Raw genomic sequence first — 14592 nt, forward strand, 5'->3', positions numbered from 1 at the left:
CTTGTGACCTTGGGCAAGTCACTCAGCCCCAATTGGCCTGCCTTCTCCCCTCCAAAAAGCAAAAAACAAGTATAGTGAAAGGAGCATTGACAGAAATATAATAAGTATAATACAGTGTAAGGTCACTAACCCTGAAACTTTGGTCAAATGATGTGATCTGATATTCTGTTTCCTCATCTGGAAAAATGAGGAAACTCTATTAAAGCACCTTTATGTCCATTTCCTATTCTATGACTTTATCATTGTGATAAAGATTGAGCTTGTTGAAAATGAAGATTCAACTTAAAAAATCTAAATTAGAAGTAAATTTCTGACTTCTTTTACAAGAATTGTTTACATCAAAAATAAGTTATACATACTGGCAGTTAGAGGACTTAATGGCATAGAGTTTTGGGCCTGAAGTCAGGAAGACATGAGTTCAAATATGTCCTCAGATACTTACTGTGTGACTCTGGGCAAGTCACTTAATCTCTGCTTGCCTTAATTAACTATGTAAAGAAATGGCAAACTACTCCAATATCTTTTTCCAAGAAAGTCTCAGACATGACTGAACAACTGGAAAACAAAGTTATAAGTAAGGTGCAGTTTCTATTATCCCTAGTTCATCTCACTGGTTTAAAATAATATGGTGGTTTCCAGGAGGTATTTCCAAATTCAGTTTGATGACAATCCAGGCACTCTGGCAACAAGTGCTTTTTTTGATTTCAACTTAATATCCTGAAACTCCTTTCATAATGGAATAGTAATGCTCTATTAAAAGACAAAGAGATCAAAAGTAAAATACATTGAATGAGTGAAATAGACCACTTTTTATTATACTCATTATAAGCTGTTTTGTTCACATTTCACTCTGGGAGAAGAAATAATATAATAATAATAGTCTCTCACTATTTTATGAGATGATAATCAGATTCTCTAGTGGATAAAGTATAAGCAGAGACTGAGAAGGACTAATAGAATGGGTCATTGCCACAGTCATCTTCTAAACATTGTACTTTTAATCTGTACTTTTAGCTACTCTAGAATAAATAATATTGAATTTTGGTTTCCCTTGGGTAATTAGAATGGTTCTTGGCATCTTTCAGCCATAGTCAAAATTATAGATGAATGGCACTTAGCCTAGAAAATTCCTTGAACAAACCAGTAAACAAGTATTCAAAAAGTCATTTCATACTGAAGTCAAAACTTGAGTTTCCTGATTTCGCTCTAAAATATCTACAGTGACACATGCAGGAGAAGGAAGAGAAGCAGATCTCTGTCTCTCTGTCTCAGTCTCTGCCTGTTTCTGTCTGTCTGTCTCTCTCTTCTACAGTGGAATTTTTCAAGTCAAATTTTGTGTAGTTGTTGCTTTCTAGCCTAAAATTCAGTCTGATTACTTTTGATGTTTTTAAGAATAAACTAATATTCATAAGCAGACAAGTGAAATGCATACAACACTTTGTGATTGGCAAGACTCATGTGTAGTGATCAAGCACAGAATACTTATAAATAAAAAATAAAAATTATTACTTCACCACAAAGATATGAGAGCAGCTTTTATCTTAACTGTTAGGAAATCTTCAGTAGACTCTCATTTTAAGGGTTTAGAGCTCAAAAGGATCATGGACCAAATTTAGTCCCAAAGCCTCATTTTACAGATGAAGAAACTGGGATACAACATATTGTGACTTGTCCTCCCACATATACTGAACAGAGAGATGCAAGATGATATTGGGTCACTGGAGGGCCCACAGTTTTCCTCACAAAAAAAAATGGCAAACAACCAACATTAGTTGAGTTGATCTCAACTATTGGAGCAGGGACACTAGTAGAGGATTTACCAGATTGGGGGTAGGGGGTGTTAGATTCTGGAGAAATAAATCTCCAGTGTTGCCTGGTCCATTCCCATTGTTACTGGAGAGTCCAATGGCCCAGTTCCATGCCCAGTCCCACTTCTGACACCAATTTATGCCAACTGGACAAAACCAGGCTCTAACCTGTGGGTGGTCAGAGCCACACAGAGCAGGCTACAGACAGAAGAGTCAGGAATCAGAGAAGTTTAATTTCAAAGTGAGGGAAATGCCTTGCAAGCTAGGACTCATGTGCCTGAGTCCTCCCTCTTGTGGTGGGGGGAAGAACCTCTTTTAGTGTGGGCAGATCTCAATACTTAAGCTATGGCTATGCAGTGAGCTGTAGCCATGACAATGAGGGGTAACAGCAACAATGAGACAATTTTGATTCATAGCAGGGCTTTATGACCAGATCATGGATACAATAGGCACTTTTCTGAGATCAGAGAATACCTAGTACTGGTCAAAGCAATACAATGATCATTTTAAAAGATAGAAGAGTTCATTTTACAGCTGAACAATTATAAATTTTGAAAAGATCTTCATATCAGGCATAGAATTTAAGTAAGGATAGAAATAACAAATGACATATAAATTGAAATTCTCTGAAGTTTCAAAGTTGAAGAACCAAATTCAAATTGTCCAAGTAAAGATATCTAGGGACTAGAAAACCACATGAGACATCTGAGACTCAGAATGAGCTGATTAAATGGATATTAGGTATGAGTAACTAGGATACATGGAAACTTGATGTTAGTTAACATTTGTGACAATTATTGTATTGATTTAAAATTTGTTATGTTTATTTTTGGTTACCTTGGTGACATATATCTCCCTTCTCAGAACTAGTCCATTGTGAGAACTCTTAAGTAGTTTGATTTGAACCTGACTTAATGTAATTATGGGAATTGAGAGGAAAACTTTATTGCATTGTTTGAACCTAACCCTGTGTGGCTGGGAAACTGAATCATCTCTGTGGTTTGTTTAGAAATTCTTAACTAAGGACATATACTATTCTGACCAGAAACTCAGACTCAAAATTGATGCAAGGAGTTTTCTCTAAGGGCCCTTACCAGGTCCTTCTGACTACTCCCACAGATACCAAACTTGTGAGTATGTACTCCTGGATCATTTGAAGAAATTTCCTGCTTCAGAGTTGTGATAGTAATAGGAATATAAAGATTCCCCTGTATTGGCTTGGTTTTATCTTTATATTCCTATTACTATCACAAGAGTGTATGCAGAATCATCGGGTGTCCTCAAAGTTTATCTAGTATGGGCCCAGAAGCAGCCAACATTCAGATGAGACAACTATTCAAGATTCTGGATGAGGGCTGAGTATACTGTTGGAGTTTTTCTCTTCTTTCCTTTTCTTAATTGCCCAACCACCTACATCCTGATTCAAGTGTGTATTGGCATTTTCTCCCTCTACATTTTTGACCCCCTCTTCTGCTTACAAGTAAACAATGGCCAGCAATGGTACCTGGTACTTCACTTCCTGTTCACTTCCTGAATAGGTCCCCTCAAGGAACTGATCTCCTAGGATAAAAATTCTTATCCTGTCCCAGCTGGCCTCTCCATGGCATCTTGGCTTATACCTACCTCTACTTTATTGGCTGTAAGTGTAGGGGTTACTTCAGACCCCCTCTCTTTGGTCAAAAGGGGGAAATGTCATAATATTAGGAGATACCATGTTTTCTAGAACTAAGGCCCAGCAAACGAGCTGTGCCATGATCTTGGTATAACAATCCTTTGTACTCACCCTCTGGATGATCTCAACCACAACAAAATCCCAAAACTGTTTCATATAATTATTGTATTGCTTTGTCTAGCACCAGGTGTTCTCTGATCTCAGACATGAACCTGCTATATCCATGTTTTGGTCATTAAGCTCTCTTAGAAATCAAAATTATATCATTGTTGTTGTTACCCCTCATTATCAGGGCTATGGTTTACTGCATAGCTGTAGGTATAAGTATCAAGATCTGTCTAAACTAAAGTGGGTGCCCCCCCCAACAGGGGTGGAGCATCTCCAGTACATAAGTCCTTACTTGTAAGTCATTTCCCTCACTTTGAAATTAAACTTCTGCTTGATTTCTGATTCTCCTGTCTGTAGCCTGCTCAGCACAGCTCTGGTCACCCACAGGTTAAAGGCTGGTTTAGTCCAGTAGACATTTAGTTGTTTTTCTTTTTTAAGCAATTGGGGTTAAGTAACTTGCTCAAGGTTACACGGCCAGTTATTTCTGGGTGTGGTGCTAAATATCAGAGCCTGTATTTGATCCCAGGTCATCCTGACTCTGGGGCCAGTGCTCTTACTCACTGCGACCCTGGCCGCCCCTAAGCAGTTGGGGTTAAGTAACTTGCTCAAGGTTACACGGCCAGGTGTTTCTGGGTGGGTGCTAAGTGTCTGAGCCTGGATTCAATCCCAGGTCATCCTGACGCTGGGGCCCGTGCTCTTACTCGCTGTGCTACCTGGCCGCCCCCGTTTAGATATTTTTCAATGGTGTCCAACTCTTTGTGTCCTCATTTGGGTTTTTCTTGGCAAAGATACTGAAATCGTTTGCCCTTTCCTTCTCCAGGTCACTTAACAGATGAGAAAATTGAGGCAAACAGGGTTGAATGACTTGCCCAGGGTCACACAGCTCTTTAAGTGTCTAATGCCAGATTTGAACTTAGGAAGAAGAGCCTTCCTAACTCCAGGTTTAGCACTTTATCTCTGTGCCACCTAATTTACCCATGAATGACTCAAAATTTAGTATTTTAACTATTTCATCATACTGCCTCCCATATGTTTTATCTAAGCCTACATAGAGATGAATTAATGTACTATATTCCCTAAATCAGTCACAGCTCCTTAGCATGACCTTCAAATGCCCTAATAATTGAGCTCCAGTCTGTCTTCCTTTACTTCTTTTGATCCCTTTTACATACCCTACAGTCTAATCAATATTAATTGCTTACCATCTTATAAACTTCTAGTAATTTTTCATCTTTATTCCTTTGTTCATGCATGAAAATTTCCCTCTCTTCTACCCACTGAAATCTTTCTCGTACCTTTTTATACTTAGGTATCACCTCCACTATGATTCTTTTCCTGATAACCCTAGCCTGAAGTCACCTCTCACTTCTCAAATTTCTTGTAAGTCTTGGCTTGTGCTGGTGGTAGAAGATAATCTCATTCCAATTTGTAAACCATGAAATTCTAGTAGCAAAGAGGAGAGAGATACTATATAAATCTTTTTTTGTGTGTGATTTTGAATTCTTCTGCTAAATTTTTATGAACCAGTGTTTTTTACCTTAGCCATTGTGGCCACCATTTAACCTGTGGTGATGCTCCAAATTCAATGCACTTGGTTTCTATCGATATCATGGAGATTTGTTATCTGTCAGTTTATAAAGGATAGTGAACTTCTAGCATATAATTCTGAATATATGACTTTGTCTTTCTAGGTATCTGGTAGATAGAAATTTTTGCAACCTGAAGTATTTTCCACCATTTTATCATATAATCTGTGTCAATAAATCCAGTCTCCTTAGGAACAACATTACCATATTTTTCTAGCAGCTACAATCTGTTCCTAGATTGCTATCTTAAATACCTGTTTCTATCAACACTCATCCATTTCTTCCATGCTTTTTGGTTGACATATTGTTGGTTGAGTTCATGTGGCTATCACACATGTACTACCTTGTGATTCCCCTTTTACACCTACCTTCAGTTACATATGACAAATAGAATGGTATATATTTGTTGTCAGCCTCTTTCTTCCCACACTGGGAAATAATATTGTTCCAAAATTCTTCCTATAAATATTTACTCTGTTTATTGTGTGCTCTGAGAATATCTACCCATTCTCTATGTCCTTTAAGATGGGGAAATGTTCATCTTTTTGTAGCTATTGTGAGGTGAAAAGCTCTGTAATTCATTAACATTGTGTGGATTTTACTTGGAAACCTTAGATCTTCATGATCCATTTTGTGGTTACAAAAGTGTACACTAAGACTTATATACTGTTGTTCTTAATTTCTCCAAGCATTTTCTTCCCTTAAGCTTTTGATACTAGGATGCTAGTTAGTTTCTTAACATATACTGCCTCAGCTTTCACCAATAGCTTTATATGTAAGGACTGCCAATTGAAAACCAAGGTATATGTAATTATTGTCATCATTCACTGGTTCAATATGACCTCTAGATTCAAGGTCAGAACCTTCAGTCTATATTCTTCTGTAATATACATTAGGACTCTTTACCCTTGTGAAATCCAAATAATAAGGATTATTATTATAATAACTACCTTTTACATAGTGCTTTAAGGTTTCTAAAATGCTATATAAAAATATCATTTTTATTCTCACAACAACCCTGGGAGTGTTCTAGCAGCCTTGTACTAATATGAAAATGTGTTATTTTTAATCTCCACATCACCAATGAAGGAACTGAAGCACAGAGATGTTAAGTGACTTGCCCAAGGTCATATAGCTAGTAAATGTCTTAGGTGGGATTGTCAGGTCTTCCTGACTTCAGGTACAGTATTCTGTCCAGTGTGCTATATATCTGCCTTTAAATGACATGTTGATATCACTAGAAGTTTCCATGAGATGAAATAGTATTAATGTGACTTTCTATGTATCCATGTGTTTTGTTGTCATCCATATATGTTCAGTAGTTTATCAGATATTATGTTCTGACCCTCTCTCTCAATTGAAAACTAAAGTCAGTACTAGTACAGTGGTGATAATAGAACTAAGTCTCAGTAGAACTAAAGTAGTCTTAAAGGTACTGTATTTTATATTAATTATTCTTGATATTATTATGCTCTTGGCATGTGTTGAATAGAGAAGTCTTCTATAGTGACACAAAATGCTAATGTTTTCATGATTCTCATATCTACTTTATATATTTAAATATGTCACTAAAATGTGATGATAAAACTGAATCAAAAGATTCTGATAATCAATAAAGAAAATATAAAAGTTATGGCTTCCTCTGGTGCCTTGTTCAATAGTTACGGAATCAATAATGAATCGTTTTTTATATCCCTGGTACTTTTCAGCACACCTTATTTTCTCCATAGATAGCACATTATTTTCTTGTGTTTATCAGTTTCTTTAAGGGATACAAACTTTGAGTGCTTTCCACAGAGTATATAAACATGTGCTTTGGCTCTTTGGAAATGGGTCACTGGCATTTTCATCTTTTGGTAACAAATATATGATCCCATTCTTTTAAGAAAGGAGCATCAGAGAAAAGGCTGATAAACTACTTTGCTAGCAATTCATGAGCTACTGTGAAGCTTTAAAGATTATTATGGATTTTATGTTCACATGGGGCTTTCCAGTTTGTGGAGAAGCCAGAGTTTCAATTTCCCTCTTTAACAACCATTCTGTTGTCCTTTGTGTTTATGGTACATATACTTTCTGTTTCATGTTTGATACAGTTTACCTTTTCATTTGTATTGGACTTATTTCAAACACACATATGAGCAGAAAATTTCTATGTTGTCTTTCTTTGGGAATCGTCTCTCATCTCTTCATCATAGAAGGTCACTTCAGCCCTGGAACAGTCAGCTCATCAATATCTTCTGTCTCTGGGGTCTTTCTCTCTTCCTTTCTTTTATCCCTTCCTTTTCCCCTCTCTCTCTCTCTCTCTCTCTCTCTCTCTCTCTCTCTCTCTCTCTCTCTCTCTCTCTCTCTCTCTCCCTCCCTCCCTGTCTCTCTCTCTCTCTCTGTGTCTCTCTGTCTCTGTCTCTCTGTCTCTGTCTCTTTCTCTCTCTCCCTCTCTCTCCCTTCTCTCTCCCTTCTCTCCCCTTTCTCATTTTTCTCCTCTCTTTCCCCTTCCCAAAACCGCCATCGAAGAAGAGCACACAGGCCACTCATTTCCTCATTTCCCACCCAGATGCACTTCTTTGGAATTCTCCATAATGCCACAACCCTACACTGGGTACTTTCCTTGGTCCCCTCAATTTTTCAATTTCCTTTCATTTATTGTCTTTTGCCATTGCGAAGTAAGCTGTTTCTGGGCAGGGTCTCTCTTTTACCTTTCCTTTTATTATCAACCCTTAGCATAAATTCATAATAGGTGCTTAGTCATGTTTAATGATTGTATTTCTCTTTGGTTTTCAAGCCTTAGTAGTGTAGTTTTTTCCCCCCTTAATGTTGAATTATGCATTATTTTCTTTGCACTCCTTTACATTGTTTTAACATTTAGGGTTTTATTTTCAATTGTTGATTGAGTACTGTTTTTCTACATGTTTTTGCCTTCTAATTTAAATTCCAAGTATTTGGGGGTTTTGCTGCCTTAAATTAAGACTGCTGTTTCCATTCTACTCCTATATTGGATAAACTTTTAATCTTCCAAAGTCTTTCCATGTGTAAATTATTTTCTCAGTGTGGTTTTTTTGGTACCCACATCTACTGTGTCATATTCAATGTCTACAGGAGTTTAGGAAGCTACACTTTTCCTGTTGCAGTATTTCCTGTGGCAATGGTCATAGCAAATACTGTTGTTTATGTTTCCTTGTGATAATTGTAGCAGAATACAACTTTTTTTGAGTAACTAATTTTGGTCCTGGTTTTGTGATTTCCAATTAAAAAAATGGCCATTCAAAATTCCATTCTAAGATTACCTATCACCTTTTCACAATCATTCAAAATATTTTTTACTTTTACACTCCATTTTATTACTATATAATACCTATTGAGATTGTTTTAAGTTTAGATTTACAATATATTCAATTTCTTCAACTTTCTCCTTTTTACTTTTAAGTAACTCCACAGTTTTCAGTCATATTATTTTTTATGATTGCTGCATATTCATCTGAAATATGTTGTTGTATTACTTGGAAATGGGGCCCTTGTTTACAGAAAGGAGTATGAGTTCCTTATCTATCACTGGTAAGATCCAAGTACACTTTTATTATTATATAGTACTGGTACATATTAAATACACACACACATTATATATATTCTGAAGCATTTCCACTAGGTGGGATATAGGTTTTTGTAATTCCTTCTGATATATCTTGCTTTCTTACAACTCCAGAACATAAAAGATTACCATTTATTCCCCTGTCATGTATGTAAAATTAATCATGATAATAGTTCTGAGTAAAGCCAGACTGTAACCCCTTGCTAATCCATCTTAATTCATACATCCATAAAGGATTACTCCCATCACACTGACTGAGATACTTATGAGGGTATTGGCAGATACTACCATTTAAGTTACCTTTCTGGCCTTCATAGCAACCACAGCAGCCACAGGGTATACTGAGTTCCAACTGGCATTCTTTAACTTTGCCATTGCCTTTTTCTTCTAGTCTTCTCCCCATGATATGGATGATGAGTTCAATTTAGAAATTTTTTTTATTGCTACTATGACAATGACTATAATGATGGTTATGACAGTGATGATGATGATGATGATGATTACCAGTACTGCTCTCACAAAAATAGAGGCATCATAGTATGATGTATAGAGTTTTGAACTTGGAAATAGCAAGACTTGGGTAGAGGTCTTTCATTTAAATTTTACTAGCTATATAACCAGGTAAAATGTCATTTAATCTCTCAGACTCAGGCAGTAAATGTCTCAGTATCTGAAATATAGAAGATTTGCAGCCTGCATCAGGGGAAAATGTTCTCATACCAGTGTTATCACAGTTCCTTGACATCTCAGTTATTTTGTGTCTTTGTCTTATTTTCCCTACTAATCATTAAGCTTCCTGGGTTCAGGACCTCTGTCTTCTTTGCATCAATTATTAATAAATTACTGAATTAGCCCTTGGAGTTCAAGTTCATTCACAAAGACCCTCAAGATGTCTCACTAATGGAAAAATATAAATCTTTGTTCCATTATAATAATATGAAGCTATCATTAGCTATCACAATTCTATGTTCTTTGTAGAGTTGAATAGCTTTCTTAAAATGTGATTTTTAGAAAATAATGATTTTGAAAGACATTTTTATTACCTAATCATTACACTGAAGTCATAAAATTATGAATACAAATATCATTTAAAAAGAAAACAAAATGAACACTGATTATACACTTCAGGTTTTCAGTGTAAATATATTAGCCTGTAATATATTAGGATCAGTAAGGAAGGACTGCACATGTCTGAGGGTATAAGATCATTTGGGTATTAGAGTTTTTATTTATTTTTAGTACTAATTCTCAGGCAAAAAAGCCCATACTCTTCCCTTTCTTACTACTAAGAGAATTAAGAATTAACAAAATAAAAGCTTTCCATAAACCTCTTCTGACCCTGCTAAGTGTACCTTCCTTTCACTAATGCAAAGAATACAGTTTTTATCTATGAAGCATTCATTTTGTAGTTATTAGGTCTAAAACCTAACTCATTTTCTTCACTTATTGAGCCACCTTGTGGTAAGTGTCTGTAATGTTTCCCTTGAGAGATTTTTGGCATGAATCTTATTTTTAAAAAAATCTATTTTGATAAATACTTTTTGTCTTATATTTAACAGAATATAGCCTTATTATTTATTGTACTATAACATGGATTATAGTTATTATTAAAATCAGTAATATATTTTAATCTTCTTTTCTTGCTTTTGCCAATTAAAATAATAATTTAAAAGATGTCTGACTCATAAAAGTGACATTGATTAGATTGACATAACTAGTATTAGAGGAGCTGTGGGAAGACAAGCATAATAATTCACTTTTTGTAGATCTGTAAATTGTCCAAACTATTGTAGAAAATTATTTGGAATAAGAAAACAATAGTTATTAATTTGTTCACACCCCTTGACCTAATGATCAACAAACTAGGCATATAACTTAAGGAAGTCAATGATAGAAGTGCCAATATATGCCAAAATATTCATGGCAGCATACTGTTTTGTGGTAGTGAAAGAATGAAAATGAGATGGGTGCCATTTGACTACTTCATAATTAAAATGTGGCATTTGAATGCACTAGAATATTATTTTAACCTAAGAAACAATGAATATGAGCAATTCATATAAACATGAGAATTCTATAAATTGATATAAAATTACATCTACTGAATTAGGAGAAAAATACGAATTGTGATGGCAGTAACATAAGTGCAAAGAACAATAAAAGGAAGCTAAATTGAATAATTTTAATAACCAATTTTAGTTCCAGAGACTTGATAGTGAATTTTATCTCTCTGCTTTCGGTACAGAGTTTTGGGTCTTTCAATGTGATATATTGAATACTTTTTACCAAACAGACACAACTGATTTGGAGAGGTTAGTAGTCTCCATTTTTTCAGTGTTTAACTATTGCTTTGAATCTAGTAGCTGGGCATGGGTAGTTTTACTTATCTTTTTTTCTTACACAAAGAAGGTCCATTGAAAGAATATCTGGAAATGGCTACAATGTAAAAATAATGCACAATAATTTTTAAAGTAAATATAAAATTAAAATAATTTCATTCCATTTAAAGGAAAGGCCTATGCCATCCATGTTTACTTCTTTATTCCACTGCAGGATTCACTTTTGACCTTTCTCTGGCATGTCCCAGGAATGTTCTTATCCTGGAGGATCTCTCTATGCTAAAACCTTTTCTTCTGATTAATTCTCCTCATTCCTCCATTTTAAGGAAGAGCCCAGACCAGCCATGTCTACCCTTTCATACATTTCTTGGTTTGGTTTTTAACTCTCCCAATTTATTCCCTTACTCATACTTTTCAATTTCTTCTTTTGGAAACTCCTCAAAGGAAGGGATCCTCTGTCTCTATCTCTCTCTATCTCCCTCTTTCTCTCCCTGTCTCTCTCTCTCTGTATTTGTACTCTCAGTACTTAGTATAGTGTCTGACAAAGTAGATACTTAACAAATGTTTGTTGACTTGTGTAAGGGTTATGGGATTTAAAGATCTTCCATGCCCCGTTGGACTTGCTGACGTAGCAGGAAGGGGCGGAACAAGAGGAAGCGGAAGCCAAGCTAGCGTTCCTTCGGTGGCTGGCGGTGGTGGTGACGGCGGCAGCAGCAGAGGCAGTGGCAGCGCGAAGCCCTTTTTTGAGTTAGAACTGCTAAGGACTTTCTGCTAAGGACTCCTGCTGAGGACTGCCAGGGGCCGGAGCTGCTGGGAGTGCGCTTCCAGGACGCTGGGTGGTTGCTGTGCGTGGGGAGAGGAGGACCTTTGCCTGAGGTAGCCTGTTCTGTTTTAAAGGCTTGAAAATGTGGGTGCTTTCTACTTTATCTACCTGTGCCAATGTCATAACTACTCTGATGGCTTTCACTTTCTGGTTTTGGGACTCAGTCTTTTGGTATCTTAATAAATTTTCTAGTTTATTTCCTCATATGGCAAACATGATGTATTTTCTAATGGATAATTATATCAGCATATTTGTAATCTCTATAGGCATTGTGAATATGGCATTGCTGATACAACTTGACTTCCTGGTTTTGATATTTTATTCCAATGGTACTAAATATTAGTTGAAAAAATGACCAGATTTTAAATTCCTATAGGATTATAGCTAGAATTATTCTATCACAATGGGAGTAGTTGACCAATTATGTTTTTTCCACTATGACTTTTAGACTCATATGGGAAAACCTTAATCTCAATAAATCCTGAACCCATGAGGAAAGAGGTCTTGGACTGGATAGAAGAAGGGATACATAGGCCACAAAAGCCAAATATTTCAGACCGTGGAAACTAAAATTTCAGTTTATCCCAAGGCACTGTAACAGCATTTTGTTTTTTCTTATAATGTAAGTTTGATGTGTATTTATATGTGTATGCATGCATATAAGAGCCTATGAGGTTTATGATATCACACCTTACTCTGGGTCCTCAAAGGTTGTGATGGTAGAATCTAAGCTTGAACAGTTTCCATCATTCTAGAAAGACACATTTATTGTAACTTTAGTAATTCACTATATCTACTTTCAAAAGATCAAGTTAGGTAATTATGAAAAGGTTAATCACTAGCAAAATGGCCTCTTGGTGATGGATTTTTTTTTAGGGATGCCAACTCAAAAAACAAAAATTAATGCAAAACAGTACTAATTTTTATGAAGTATCCTAATGTCTCTGGAGAGATGGTGACTGAGTGGCAGAATCACACAATTTTTAGACAGTCTATAAACATTAACTTAACTACTGGTGTCTTAAAAGTGAGAGCCCTGACCAGAGACAAATAAATGGACACACCACTGAAGAAATTGTATCACATCGATCTTCACATTCTCATTATAAATAAGACCTGAATACAAAAGGAAGTTTCACAAAATAGAAGGATAAAGGATGCTTGACAGGTTCTTCTTGGAGAGGAAAAGAAAGGAGTTGATAAAGCTGATTTTACTGTGTCTAAATGGCAATAAAAACCATTATTTTAAGGGACACTTGGCCATCTCATAGTGCAATACTCAATGCAAAAAATAACATAATAAAAATAACTATAGATTAAGGAATAGCAACTGATGCAGACTGTAGAAGAGAAATTCTATGAAGATGTCAATACAGTTCTTCAAATTAAATAATGTAAAACTCAATGATATTCATAAATTTTGCAGAAAAATAATTCCAAAAATACATGCTAAGTATGTTTAAGGAGTAAGGATTGAGACATATCAAAGGCTTGTAGTCTATGCAGTATTCTCATGCTTTTATAATATGAATACTCTCTTTCAAGAAAATGAAGTCTTAAAATAGTGAGAATTAAATAACAAAATGAAAGTTAATTGACTAATATTTTAATAGTAAGAAATGATTAATTACTAATTTTGGAATAATTTTATATTCAGATGAGCATCTACATAGACCAGTAACATATAAGAAGAAAGATAAATAGTAATGTAAATGGAAGAGAATAAAAATGAGAAAAAATGATAAAGTATGCAGTTGAGGAAACCATAATCTGACCTATTCAAATGACTTGTTAACATATGCACAAGAGGAAATTGAAAAAAAAAATGAATCAATCAATATGCATTTTAAAGTACTTATTCCATGCTAGACACTGCGTTATTAAGTAAGGATAGAAAATAAAATGAGGTAGTCACTGATTAAGATCAGTGAGCTTATATTCTAATTCATTGAGATGTTTTGTACATGTACATATAGATATGCATATATGTGTATGTACGTATATACACAAAAATAATATAGGGCAGTTCTGGACGAGAATACAAGTATAACTGAGAGGATTAAGAAGGGTTTTATATGGAAAGTTGAAACATTCAATATTGAACAGAAGTAACGATTTCTAGACATGATAGTAAAGAAGGAATATGTTCCAGACTGAGGGACAGTCAGTGTAAAGGTACAGTTATGGGAGATGAAGAATCACATGTGTGCTTCAACAAAGAGGCCAATATGGCCAGTCTATGAAGGGGAGCACTATGTAAGAATACTGAAAAAGTAAGAAGAAAAATATTGTGAAGATATTTATATATCAAACAGAGAAGTTTATATCTCATCCTTAAGGTAATATGGAGTGAATTTAGACTATTGACTGGTGGGTAGAGGGGTAGTCCAACTTATACTTTAGGAAAATCCATTTGATGGCTATATGGGTTGGAGTCAAGGAAGGCTTTAGGGAGAGGCACAAAATTGAAGATATCAAAATAGTCTAAGAATGGGAAAGTGGAAACATATATGAATGTTATTTTGGAGATAGAAATGTCAAGATAGAGCTCTCTCTCTCTCTCTCTCTCTCTCTTCTATGTCTCAAGTATTTTTGTCTCCAAAACAGCTAAGAGGGTGTTAGGTGGTGTGATAGTAATGGCAATTAAAGATTCCCCTGTATTGGCTTGGTTTT

This window comes from Petaurus breviceps, unplaced genomic scaffold (genome assembly GCF_028583685.1).
Source record: "Petaurus breviceps papuanus isolate PSGF00001 unplaced genomic scaffold, PetGlider_PUasm1.0 90977, whole genome shotgun sequence".
Taxonomy (NCBI): Eukaryota; Metazoa; Chordata; class Mammalia; order Diprotodontia; family Petauridae; genus Petaurus; species Petaurus breviceps.